The 13,695-nt window shown below is 38.3% G+C and overlaps 1 protein-coding gene across 1 annotated transcript in view; it reads right to left on the bottom strand.

The window, feature by feature from the left end:
• Positions 1-7,395: 7,395 nt before the first annotated feature.
• AFM (afamin) overlaps positions 7,396-13,695 on the bottom strand; it is a 48,686-nt gene continuing 42,386 nt past the window's right edge. Inside the window, exon 15 of the mRNA XM_032260982.1 lies at positions 7,396-8,695. The gene's annotated coding sequence lies outside the window, so the exon portion shown is untranslated. The remainder of the gene's footprint in view (positions 8,696-13,695) is intronic.

Genomic DNA, 13,695 nt, shown 5'->3' with positions numbered 1-13,695 from the left:
GATTTTCCATTGTTGTTCTTTTTTTTTTTAAATTATACTTTAAGTTCTGAGATATATGTGCAGAATGTGCAGGCCTGTTACATAGGTATACACGTGCCATGGTGGTTTGCTGCACCCATCAACCGCTCATCTACATTAGGTATTTTTCCTAATGCTATCCCTCTCCAATCTCCCTAGCCCCCAACAGGCCCCAGCGTGTAATGTTTCTCTCCCTGTGTCCATGTGTTCTCATTGTTCAACTCGCACTTATGAGTGGGAACATGCAGTGTCTGGTTTTCTGTTATTGTGTTAGTTTGCTGAGAATGATGGTTTCCAGCTTCATCCATGTCCCTGCAAAGGACAGGAACTCATCCTTTTTTACGGTTGCATAGTATTCCGTGATAGATATGTGCCACATTTTCTTTATCCAGTCTATCATTGATGGGCATATGGATTGATTCCAAGTCTTTGCTTTGTGAACAGTGCTGAAAGAGACATACATGTGCATGTGTCCTTATTGTAGAATAATTTATAATTCTTTGGGAGTATACCCAGTAACAGGATTGCTGGGTCAAATGGTGTTTCTAGTTCTAGATCCTTGAGGAATTGCCACACTGTTTTCCACAATGGTTGAACTAATTTACACTACCACCAACAGTGTAAAAGTGTTCCTATTTATCCATATCCTCTCCAGCATCTGTTGTTTCCTGACTTTTTAATGATCACTATTCTAACTGGCGTGAGATGTTATCTCATTGTGGTTTTGATTTGCATTTTTCTAATGACCAGTGGTGATGAGCTTTTTTTCACGTTTGTTTGCCACATAAATGTCTTCTTTTCAGAAGTGTTTGTTCATATCATTCACCCACTTTTTGATGGGGTTGGGTTTTTTTGTTTTGTTTTCCTTAAGTTTTTTGTAGATTCTGGATATTAACCCTTTGTCAGATGGATAGATTGCAAAAATCTTCTCACATTCTGTATGTAGGTTGCCTGTTCACTGTGATGATAGTTTCTTTTGCTGGGCAGAAGCTCTTTAGTTTAATTACATCTCATATGTCTATTTTGACTTTTGTTGCTATTGCTTTTGATGTTTTAGTCATGAAGTCTTCGCCCATGCCTATGTCCTGAATGGTATTGCCTAGGTTTTCTTCTAGGGTTTTTATGATTTTCAGTCTTATGTTTAAATCTTAGCCCATCTTGAGTTAATGTTTGTATAAGACATAAGAAAAGGGTCCAGTTTCAATTTTCTGCATATTGCTAGCCAGTTTTCCCAACGCTACTTATTAAATAAATGGTGGGAATTGTTTCAGAACAGTTCTCCATTGCTTATTTCTGTCAGGTTTGTCAAAGATCAGATGGTTGTAGATGTGTGGTGTTATTTCTGAGGACTCTGTTATGTTCCATTGGTCTATTTGTCTGTTGTGGTACAAGTATCATGCTGTTTTGAATACTGTAAACTTGTAATATAGTTTGAAGTCAAGTAGTGTGATGCCTCCAGCTTTGTTCCTTTTGCTTAGGATTGTCTTGGCTATATGGGCTCTTTTTTGGTTCCATATAAAATTTAAAGTGTTTCTTTTCTAATTCTTTGAAGAAAACCAATGGTAGCTTGATGGGAATAGCATTGAATCTATAAATTACTTTGAGCAGTATGGCCATTTCCACAATACTGATTCTTCCTATCCATGAGTATGAAATGTTTTTTCATTTATTTGTGCCCTCTCTTGTTTCTTTGAGCAGTGGTTTGTAGTTCTCCTTGAAGAGGTCCTTCACGTCCCTTGTAAGCTGTATTCCTAGATATTTTATTTTCTTTGTAACAATTGTAAATGGCAGTTCACTCATGATTTGGCTCTCTGTCTATTATTGGTATATAGGAAGGCTTGTGATTTTTGCACATTGATTTTGTATCCTGAGACTTTGCTGAAGTTGCTTATCAGCTTAAGGAGATTTTGGACTGAGGTGATGGGGTTTTCCAAATATACAATCATATCATCTTCAAAAAGAGACAATTTGATTTTCTCTCTTCCTATGTGAATAGCCAGTATTTCTTTCTCTTTCCTGATTGCCCTGGCCAGAACTTCCAATACTATGTTGAATAGGAGTGGTGAGAGAGGACATCCTTGTCTTATGCCAGTTTCCAGAGGGAATGCTTCTAGCTTTTGGCCATTCAGTATGATATTGGCTGTGGGTTTGTCCTAAATGGCACTTATTGTTTTCAGGTACTTTTCATCAATACCTAGTTTATTGAGAGTTTTTAGCATGAAGGTTGTTGAATTTTGTCCAAGTCCTTCTCTATATCTATTGAGATAATCACATGGTTTTTGTCTTTGGTTCTGTTTATGTGATGAATTACATTTATCGATTTGCATATGTTGAACCAGCCTTGCATCCCAGGAATGAAGCCAACTTGATCATGGTGGATAAACTTTTTGATGTGCTGCTAGCTTTGGTTTGCCAGTATCCTATTGAGGATTTTTGCATCGACGTTCATCAGGGATATTGGCCTGAAATGTTATTCTTTTGTTGTGTCTCAGGCAGGTTTTGGTATCAGAATGATCCTGGCCTTATAAGATGAGTTGGGAATAGTTTGGAATAGTTTCAGAAGAAATGGTACCAGCTCCTCTTTGTACACTGGTGGAATTCAGTTGCAAATCCGTCTAGTCCTGGCTTGGTTGGCAGGGTATTAATTACTGCCTCCATTTCAGAACTTGTTATTGGTTTATTCAGGGATTCACTTCTTTCTGGTTTAGGCTTGGGAGGGTATATGTGTCCAGCAATTTATCCATTTTTTTTTCTAGATTTTCTAGTTTATTTGGATAGATGTGTTTTTAGTATTCTCTGATGGTAGTTTGTATTTCTGTGGGATCAGTGGTGATATACCTGTTATCTTTTCTTATTGTGTCTATTTGATTCTTCTCTCTTTTCTCCTTTATTAATCTGGCTAATGGTCTATCTATTTTGTTGATCTTTTCAAAAAACCATCTTCTGGATTCATTGATTTTTTGAAGGGTTTTTCGTGTCTCTATCTCCTCAGTTCTGTTCTGATCTTAGTTATTTCTTGTCTTCTGCTAGCTTTTGAATTTGTTTTCTCTTGCTTCTCTAGTTCTTTTAATTGCCATTTTGGGGTGTTGATTTCAGATCTTTCCTGCTTTCTCCTATTGGCATTTAGTGCTATAAATTTCCCTCTATACACTGCTTTAGCTATGTCCCAGAAATTCTGGTATGTTATATCTTTGTTCTCATTCTTTTCAAAGAACTTATTTATTTCTGCCTTAATTTCCTTATTTATCCAGTAGTCATTTAGGAGCAGGTTGTTCAGTTTCCATGTAGTTGTGCAGTTTTGAGTGAGCTCCTTAATCCTGAGGTCTAATTTGATGGCACTGTGGTTTGAGAGACTGTTCGTTATAATTTCCATTCTTTTGCATTTGCTGCATAATGTTGTACTTCCAATTATGTGGTCAATATTAGAATAAGTGTGATATGGTGGTGAGAAAGATGTATATTCTGTTGATTTGGGTGGAAAGTTCTGTAGATGTCTATTAGGTCTGCTTGGTCCAGAGATGAGCTCCAGTCCTGAATATCCTTGTTAATTTTCTGTCTTGTTGACCTGTGAGACATTGATAGTGAGACATTAAAATCTCCCACTATTATTATGCGGGTGTCTAAGTCTCTTTGTAGGTCTCTAAAAACTTGCTTTATAAATATAGGTGCTCCTGTATTGGGTGGATATATATTTAGGATAGTCAGCTCTTCTTGGGGCATTGATCCCTTTACCATTCTGTAATGCCCTTATTTTTTTATCTTTGTTGATTTAAAGTCTGTTTCAACAGAGACTAGGATTGCAACCCCTGCTTTTTTTTTTTTTTCTATTTGCTTAGTAAATCTTCCTCCATCCCTTTCTTTTGAGCCTATGTGTGTCTTTGCACATGAGATGTGTCTTCTGAATACAGCACACTGATAGGTCTTGACTGTTTATACAATTTGCCAGTCTGTGCCTTTTAATTGGTGCATTTAGTCCATTTTCATTTAAGGTTAGCATTGTTATGTGTGAATCTGATCCTGTCATTATGATGCTAGCTGGTTATTTTGCCTGTTAGTTGATGCAGTTTCTTTGTAGTGTTGATGGTCTCTACAATTTGGTATGTTTTTGCAGTGGCTGGTACTGGTTTCTCCTGTCCATGTTTAGTTCTTCCTTCAGGAGCTGTTTATAAAGCAGGCCTAGTGGTGACAAAATCTCTCAGCATTTGCTTGTCTATAAGGGATTTTATTTCTCCTTCACCTATGAAGCTTAGTTTGGTCAGATATGAAACTCTGGTTGAAAGTATTTTTCTTTAAGAATATTGAATTGACCTTTACTCTCTTCTAGCTGGTAGGGTTTCTGCCAACAGATCCACTGTTAGTCTGATGGGCTTCCGTTTGTGGGTAAACAAACCTTTCTCTCTGGCTGCCCTTAACATTTTTTTCTTTCTTTTCAACCTTGGTGAATCTGACAATTATGTGTCTTGGGGTTGCTCTTCTCAAGGTGTACCTTTGTGGTGTTCTCTGTATTTCCTGAATTTGAATGTTGACTTGTCTTGCTAAGTTGGGGAAGTTCTCCTGGATAATATCCTGAAGAGTGTTTTCCAACTTGTTTCCATTCTCCCATCACTCTCAGGTATACCAATCAAACATAGGTTTGTTCTTTTCACATAGTCTCATATATCGTGGAGGGTTTGTTTATTTCTTTTAATCCCTTTTTCTCTAATCTTGTCTTCATGCTGCATTTCATTAAGTTGATCTTTAATCTCTGATATCCTTTCTTCCACCTCATCTTTTTGGCTATTGAAGCATCTGTTTGCTTCATAAAGTTCTTGTGCTGTGTTTTTCAGCTCCATCAGGTCATTTATAACCTCTACACTGGTTATTCTAGTTAGCACTTTTTCTAATTATTTTTCAAGGTTCTTAGCTTCCTTCTATTAGGTTAGAACATGCTCCTTTAGCTCAGAAAAGTTTATTGCCCACCTGCTGAAGCCTACTTCTGTCAATTCATCAAATTCATTCTCCATCTAGTTTCATTCCCTTGCTGGCAAGGAGTTATGATTCTTTGGAGGAGAAAAGGCATTCTCATTTTTTGAATTTTCAGCCTTTTTACACTGGTTTTTCCTCATCTTTGTGGCTTTATCTACCTTTGGTCTTTGATTTTGGTGATTTTTGGATGGGATTTCTGTGTGGATGTCCTTTTTGTTGATGTTGACACTATTCCTTTCTGTTTGTTAGTTTTCCTTCTAATAGTCTGGTCCCTCTGCTTCAGGTCTGCTGGAGTTTGCTGGAGGTTCACTCCAGACCCTGTTTGCTTGGATATTACCAGTGGAGGCTGCAGAACTGCAAAGATTGCTGTCTGTTCCTTCCTCTGGAAGCTTCATCCCAGAGAGACACCCACCAGATGCCAGCCAGAGCTCTGTCGTTTTTTAAGATCACATTTCTGGAAGCATTTCATCTCTGAACCACATAAGTATTTGTTAATTTACTATATATTGCTACTACACTTCCATATTTACTTATATACATATACACATAAATAATTGTGTATGTGTGTGAATAAGCTAGTCTCTACATTTAGAAACACAGTTGGAGAGTGAAACAGTTAAACAATACCAATTATAATACATTATAAATAGAAGTTGTAAGAAAAGCACACATATAATGGTTTAGAAGAAAAAAGAGGGATTGGCAATCCAGACTGAATGGAGGTAACCATGAAGCTCTTGAACAATTTGAATGTTAAAGAGCACATAAAAGTTAATTTGAAACAGCTGAAGAAGAAGAAGGGCATTTAGAATTATTCATCCTTATATATAAAGAGTTTTAGAGATATAACATGACATTTGAGAAATGGCATAAAGGTATTTAGAGGCTACTGAGAAAAATTACCTGGAAAATGGTGTGGTTTGAACCAAATCAATGTCTGGATAGACTTAAGCACTGCTGAAAAATAGAATTGAAAATTTTAATAAACAGCAATTAGTTTGGAAATAAAAGGGAGTGATGAAAATGAATCTAAAATAATGTAGGAGACTGGGTTGGTTGTGCACAGTTTATTGAAATTGGTACTCAAGAGAAAAGAATAGGTTTGAGGAGGGTGGCTAAAAAGCAAATCAAAAGAGTTTGCTGTTGAAATATAGAGCTTAAAGATATTTAAGACTTCTATGCGGCATCTACATATCTCTAAGCAGTTGTGGGTATAAACTGAAGGCTCAGGAAAGAAGAATAGGATAAAGACCTAAATCTGAGAGTGATACATTGAAGCTACATTACAGCATCAGGTTGGGACTGATAAGGCAGAGTGTGTGCATTAGTTAGGCAACTGGATGCACATGTACCCCTGAACTTAAAATACAAGGTAAATTTAAAAACAAAAGAAGTTAAGTTGCTTAGAGAAGCAATGAAATGTAATGCTGACCAGCCTTCAAAATTTATATATGTTTATATATATATATGGGCATTATGGCACATTCCTGTAATCCACACTACTCAGGAGGCTGAGGCAGGAGAATCACTTGAACCCAGGAGGCAGAGATTGCAGTGAGCCGAGATCATGCCACTGTACTCCAGCCTGGACAATAGAGCCAGACTCTGTCTCAAAGATAAATAAATAAATAAAATTTCAGAACAACTCTATATTGTTATTAAAAACATTATATTGGCCATAAATTATTTTCACTATGAGTAACTGTACCTTACAGTGAGATTTTCAAGAGCAAGTTAGAAAATGTATACAAATGTAATATTCAAACCACAAAACTGGCATGATAATAATAGGTTTTTTTAATAAATATTATTAAGAACAATTTAATTATATTTTATTTATTATTATTATTTTGCTGTATAATCATTCAAAATCAAATATCAGCAAGTGTATTCACTTCTTCTCAAGATACTCTCTGAGGCTTTCCCTTATAGGTCACATTCTCTGTCCATAGATAAAATTTTTACACAATCAATTATATAATTTTCTCTGAGAAAGGAACAAATGCCAGTAGGTACAGACACCCTGGAAGCAGCAAAGCTATAAACAACAAAAAGTGGGGGAAAAGAAGAACCCTTTGCTTATGAGCATCTGCTTATGCTTAGCATTATAGGCACATAGTACACATTTAGCAAAAAAATTCCACTGAAAAAAGTTAGACTAAGAAAACCTTGTAACTTAAAATAGTGAGTATAAGTTATCTAGATAGTTCACCTCCATAAAAACGAAAAAAAGCCTTCATTCTTTAGAAATGCCAGGTAATGGTATATAAGCCTGTGCATGAACACTGATTTGGGGGTTTAAATTAGTATGAAACTGAAAAAAAATATATGACTGTTCTGCTTAGGAATTCAGAATTGACTTCTAAAGGAATTGCAGTTTGCCAGGAAAAGAAAGGAGAAGGAGGTAAGAAATATATATAAAGAGCTTTAATGAAAACACCTACAATCATCGAGTATGTTACATATTCCAGACACTCTTTAGATACAATATTTAATTTATGATAAGAAGAACTCAATTTTTTATATAGGCAATATTCTAATGGGCTTTGGAGGAAGATGAGATGATTTCTGAGAAGACCAAAGAAGATGATAAGGAAAAAATTTAGCACTGCATTTAGCCTTGAGGAATTCATCAGAATCCTTATCAAACTCCTAGTAATTTTCAGCATGCCTTTTGGGAAACCTACCTGGCACCTTACCTCCTCCTGTAAAGTAAAGATGGCTATTGAGCATGCCAAAACGTACTTTTAGCCTAGAACTAATCACTGATTTACATCTACACAATAAAGGAGTAAAGGCAATAGTGATAAATATTAAGTGCATCAGTTGTATTTTCCAAAGGTGGCTACAACAATGTCTCCTATGCTCTTCTTACAATGAGACTTTGACAGTTCTCCCATGAAGAGGAAAGATGCATATACTGTCTCCCTCAAATTGATGATGTTTTACTATGTTTCAACCAATAGAGCATGGCAGAAGTGACTTCTGAGGCTACATCAAAAAAAAAAAGCAACTTGTGCTCCATCCACTTGAGTACTCCTTTTTGAAGCCATTGGCCATGTGTAAACAGTCTGAATGACCTCAGGCTAATAGGCTGTGAGAAAGACCAAACTAGTCTAACAGAAAGATTACATAGAGAGGCTTTGAATTATACAAGAAGGAAAAAAGATGTCAGACTAGTGCCCAGGTGCTTCAATCTTCCAGAGTCCCAGATCCAGACATTGTCTGACTGCAGCCATATGAAAAATCATAAGCCAAACACCCAAAGGAGCCTTTCATGAATTCCTCACAATAAAATGGTAGTTGTCATTTTAAGTCACAAAATTTTGGAATGTTTTGCTATGTAGCAATAGTAACTGAAACACTGAACCATTATTATGAAGTAATATCTATGCTAGATCATATTTCTCAAATTTTAATGACCATATAACTTGTCCAGGTACACTGTTAATGTTAAGTCTATTTAGTAGTCTAGAGAAAGGCTTCAGATTCTGCATTTCCAACAAGCTGCCAGATGATGCACATGCTTCTGGTCCACAGTCCACACTTTGCATAGCAAGTTGACATAGGAATAGTATTCCTTTATCTAGAGGCATTCTGTCTTCTTTTCTTCTTAGCAACAAGACCAAACAGCTGTTTCCTAGCAAGTAAACATGTCAGCAGAGTGAGTCTATACAAGAATGGATGACTTCTAGATATTTCATAACTGTACCTGTAATTTGACAAAAACAAAGCTGTATAATTTGGGAATCAAGAACATATGCTGACACTGTTCCTTAAAACTATGCTGAAACATCTAGAATTTCATGATGATGAAGATGAGTTAGGACTATACTTGCATGCATTATATGTTCACTACAGACAGATCACTATGAGGTAGGCCAGACATTCCTTGAGTGCCCATGAAATGACCAATTGTACCTTCCAGGCTGGTAGGGGAAGAAAATCACTGATTTAAGCCTTTTGTTTTTATAGAAGGGGTGGTAGATAGAAAGTTTAATAGTCTAAGCTGAATCATAAACCTGGAGTTGTGCAGCTGATACAGAGGAATTAAATTTAGAAGTATTGGTGGGTGGAGGAGTTTTCAAAAATATCCAGAAGTTCTTTCTAGACTAGGAAAGTTAATACCATTATCCCCTAAGATGTGTCATTCAATGCCACTAAATCTTCAGTCTTTACTTTACCTCATTCATTCCTCGTGCTCCATATAACACCTGGGCATCAGACCCTGTAATCATATCTCCTACAAGTCTGCAAAACTTATGAAAAACTTACCCTCCACAACACATATATATATCCAACAAATGATGACATTACAGACAGAAATTGGCTCAATATTCACAAAAAAAATGTGTTTTCTCTTCCTGTATACACAAGAAGACTACTTTTCCAACCTGCCTTGCTATTGGATTGGAAACATGTGACTGAGTTCTGACCAATGAAATATGAATGAATGTGCTACACACCACTTCTAGGCTTGACTATTAATTTATTTGCACAGTTCCCTACTCTCAGTCTTTCTGTTTCAGTGACACTGGAAACACATGCTCCAGATAGTGTAGCTTCAAGATGGAAACATCTTGGATTCCTGAGTTACTCCTTGTAGAATTGTAAGGAGCTCAGCTGACCTAGACAGAGCTAAGCTGCCAGGTGTCAGAGCAGCCAATTAGGCAAGAAGCAAAAATGATAGTAACAGTGAACCCTTTTATCATTTATAGGGATAGCATAAGCAAGAGACTAACCTGAAGAAAATGCTGACTCCTCCTGATCAATTTTTTCCCATGGACCAGCACCAGTCAAGGATTAGCAGGACTAGCATAGACATGGTATCTGGCTCACTCTTGAAGGAGATTCCAATAAAAGGATCTTGGGGTTTTATGGATCCTGGGGCAAAGGAAAGGGAAAGGGGAAAGGGTTGGGAGTGGAAAAGTCCTGAATATTGAGTTAGGGTGGAGAAAAGTCTCTTCAAGTTTCATTCTTCAGCTCTTTAATAAGGAGGTCTCAGCAGAGGCACCTGAGGAAGTCCTCCTATAAAGAAGCCTCCAAATGGTGGCATCTGATCTAGGAATGATGATATGCATAGGAGCAAAGTCAACCAAAAAGCCTGAGTCCTCAACTGCAACCCCCTTCAGAGATTGCATTTGCTGCACCAAGAGTGGCATGAGGAGGGCAGCTTTGTGACTGCCTATTGTTTGGCACGAAAAAAAAATCACATGTAGATTTTTAGCCAGGAGATTTAGAATAATAGACAAAGAACAGAGAAATGGTTCATGTTTTTATAACTTCCTTTCACCCTAGTTTCTTAGATAACATATAAATCTTGACTCCTGCAACTTAATTATCTTCCATGCCTCTTGGGATGCCAATAAGGATAACATTGCAGCAGCCATTGAAGTCCAGTCAAATGACAAATTTGCCACTGTAACATTGAAATAGAAATTATATCTTATGACACAAGGCCAAGCATATGTTGAACATATTTGAATGTGTCTTTCCCCAGTCACACAGAAACTGGAAAACTAAATTACACTAAAGAATGTGGCTAGAGTTTCTGGAGTCAGGGACTTTATCTGTATATGTAACCTTATCAGAAGAATATTTTCTGCTGCTCTCTGGAGACTAGAGCCAGACACAGAATAATGATACTGTCATGAAAGATGACAGATTTTGTAAGAAACCTGAAACACTAACCAAAAAATCAGTAGAGACATCATGTAACAACTAATGTGTACAGAAATCTTGTAACGTTTCTTTTTGTTTAAAAATAAGAAATCTTTTCTTCTTGGTGAATAAGTGAGATAGTGGCCATAAGAGTTATTTACCCAAAATTTCCAGCTCCTCTTTTTCAAGGCAAATGGTAGGACTGCATGTTCACATCTCCTCTGAAGTAAAGTATGACAATATGACTTCTGTCATTAATGGTATGCGAATAGAAACGATAGGTTTACTGCTGAATAGAAGCTTAAGAGACAATGCATGATTTACTTTCATCCTCTCCCTCTGCCACAGAAACCATAGGGCAGGTGTTGAGATGAGGTCTTCATTGGCCTGAGTCCCTTAGTGACTATGACTGTAGACCTTCCACCAATCTACATTAGACAGTTGGCATGAGTGAAAAATAAAAATTTTGTTAGGTTAAGCAAATTAGGATAATTTGTTACCATGCCATAACTTTGCCTATCCTGGGATTATTACTTTTGCTTTTAATAAACCCATAAAGGAAAAAATCATCTGCAAGTCATGGAAGGAGAAAATAGGTCAGACACCAGGAGTGAACCTTATTCATTAGCAGCTGGGCAACACTTAGAAAAGTATGCGTGTGCTTTGCATGAAACCTCCTCTTCACTCTCACTAAGGCACCCCAAATTTTGCCTCTGAAGGTTCAATCAAAATGTATCTATCAACAGAGTGCATATTGTTAAACTCTGGATCCAGTAATCCCAGGCATAGCTCTTTCGAGCAGAAAGCCTTTCAGGTTTGTAAGTCTAAATTCCCACACATTATACAATGACCAAATAGATTTATCATTCTCTATTGTTCACTTTTTTATACAATTGTTCATTGTCATACAGTTGACAATTACTAAAATAAACATAAAATGTTCAGGACAAGGTATTTTTAAGGAGAACTATCCACCCAGAAAGATAAAGTAGGTTATTCTCAGGGTTGGGGAAGATCACCTGCTCTCCCTACCCTCTACAGCAACACCAAATTTAACAACCATCTATACAAAAACATACCTTTATAAGAACCAAAAATCAGGTGAGCAATCACAGTACCTCTATTCAACTCCATATACTGAAATAGGTACTGAAAGGCCAGGAAACAGTGTTGAATTGCCATAGCCATTCCTTTCCTACCCACCAGAAGTGGCTGCATGGCACTGTATGCTGGGAAGAAACGGTGTAATGATTATGAGACTTTGCACTGAACTCGACGATGCTCTGTCAGAGTGGAAAACAGAACCAGGCTATACTTAGCTAATGCTTGCCCATGGAGGGAGCATTTGGACCAGCTAAATACAGGGAAATTGCCTGTCTTAGCAGTTGGAACTTGAGTTTCAGGAAGCCTTGCCACTGGGGGCTGAAGTGCTCTGGGGCCCTACATAAAGTCTACGCCACAAAGACTACAATTCCTAGGTGAGTCCTAGTGTTGAGCTGGACACAAAGCCAGCTCTCAGGATACTAGAGCCAGATACAGAATAATGGCACTGTCACGAAAGATAACAGATTTTGTAAGAAACTTGAAGCACTAACAAAAAAAACCTACTAAGGCCCACAAACTACTGAGACACCAGCCAGGGCAGCTAACAGAGTGTTTTCTCTCCCCCAAACCCAGGCTTCACAGCTCACAGCTCCAAAAGAGACCCCTTCCTTCCACTTGAGGAGAGGGAAGGGTAAAGTGAACTTTGCCTTACATATTGGATACCAGTTCAGGTACAATAGGATAGAGCACTGATCAGAGTCATTAAGCCCCATTCCATGCCTTAGCTCCTGGATATTTCTAGACACACTCTGGGCCATAGCTAATATGCTGCCCTGAAGAAAAGGACCCAGTCATGGCAGGACTCATCACCTGCTGACTAAAGAGCCCTTGGGCCCTGAATAACCATCAATAGTACTTAGGTAGTATGCCATTAGCCTTGGGTGAGACTGAAACTTGCTGGTTTCAGGTGAGGCACAGCACACCCCCAGCTGTGGTGGCTATGGAAAGATGCCGTTATCTGCTTGAGAAAAGCAGAGGGAAAAATATAAAGGACTTCATCTTGTACCTTAGGTATCAGGTTGGCCACAGTGGGTAGCAAACCTGGCAGGCTCTTGAGGTTCCTGATTGCAAGCCTTTGATCTTAAACAGCATTTCTCGACCTGCCCTGGGCCAGAGGGGAGGCTGGAAGAGTGAGTCCCAGGCTTGGCAACATTCACCACAAGCTGACTGAAGAACCCTTGGGCTTTAAGTGAACATTGGTGGAAGCCTAACGGTACTCTCCATGAGCCTGTGGTGGTGGTGCCCATAGGGTGAGGCTCCCCTGACTGTGAAAAGGGGAGGAAATAGTGAAAAGGGGAGGAAATAGTGAGAAGGACTGTGTTACATGATTTGAAAGCCAGCTCGGCAGAAGTACAGTAGAAAATCAAGTAGATTTTAAAGGTTTTTTTACTCTACTCCTTGGCTCCTAAATGGCATTTCTAGACCCATCTGGGGTCGGGGGAGCTCACCACCCTGAAGAGAAAAAAACAAGGTTGTCTGGCTTCACCACCTGTTGATTGTACAGCCCCAGGGACTTCAGTGAGCAAAAGTGGTAGCAAAGTGGTAGTTACAGTGAGCCTAAGGCAAAACCTAGTGCTGTGCTCCCTTATGGTCTAACCCAGTGCAGTTCCAGTTATGGTGGCCAAAGGTGTGTTTGTGTCACTCCACCTCAAGCTCCAGGTGTCTCAGCACAGAGAGAGAGACTCCATTTGCTTGGGAGAAAGTAAGGGAAAAGGACAAGAGTCTCTGTTTGATAATTCAGAGAATTCTTCCAGATCTTATCCAAAACCACCAAGGCGGTACCTCTAAAAGTCAGTAAGAACCACAGCATCACTGGGCTTGGAGTGCCCCCAGTGAAAACAGGGCTTAGATCACAGTACCTAAGTCCTTCCAAATACCTGGAAAGTGTTTCCAAGACGGATGGGTACAAAGAAGCCTAGACTGCAAAGATTACAATAAACATCTAAC

Source organism: Sapajus apella, unplaced genomic scaffold (assembly GCF_009761245.1).
Source record: "Sapajus apella isolate SASKATOON/1434 unplaced genomic scaffold, GSC_monkey_1.0 scaffold121, whole genome shotgun sequence".
In the NCBI taxonomy this organism is placed as follows: Eukaryota; Metazoa; Chordata; class Mammalia; order Primates; family Cebidae; genus Sapajus; species Sapajus apella.
The sequence above is the reverse complement of the archived record's forward strand: the minus strand, read 5'-3'. Positions and strand labels throughout refer to the sequence as shown.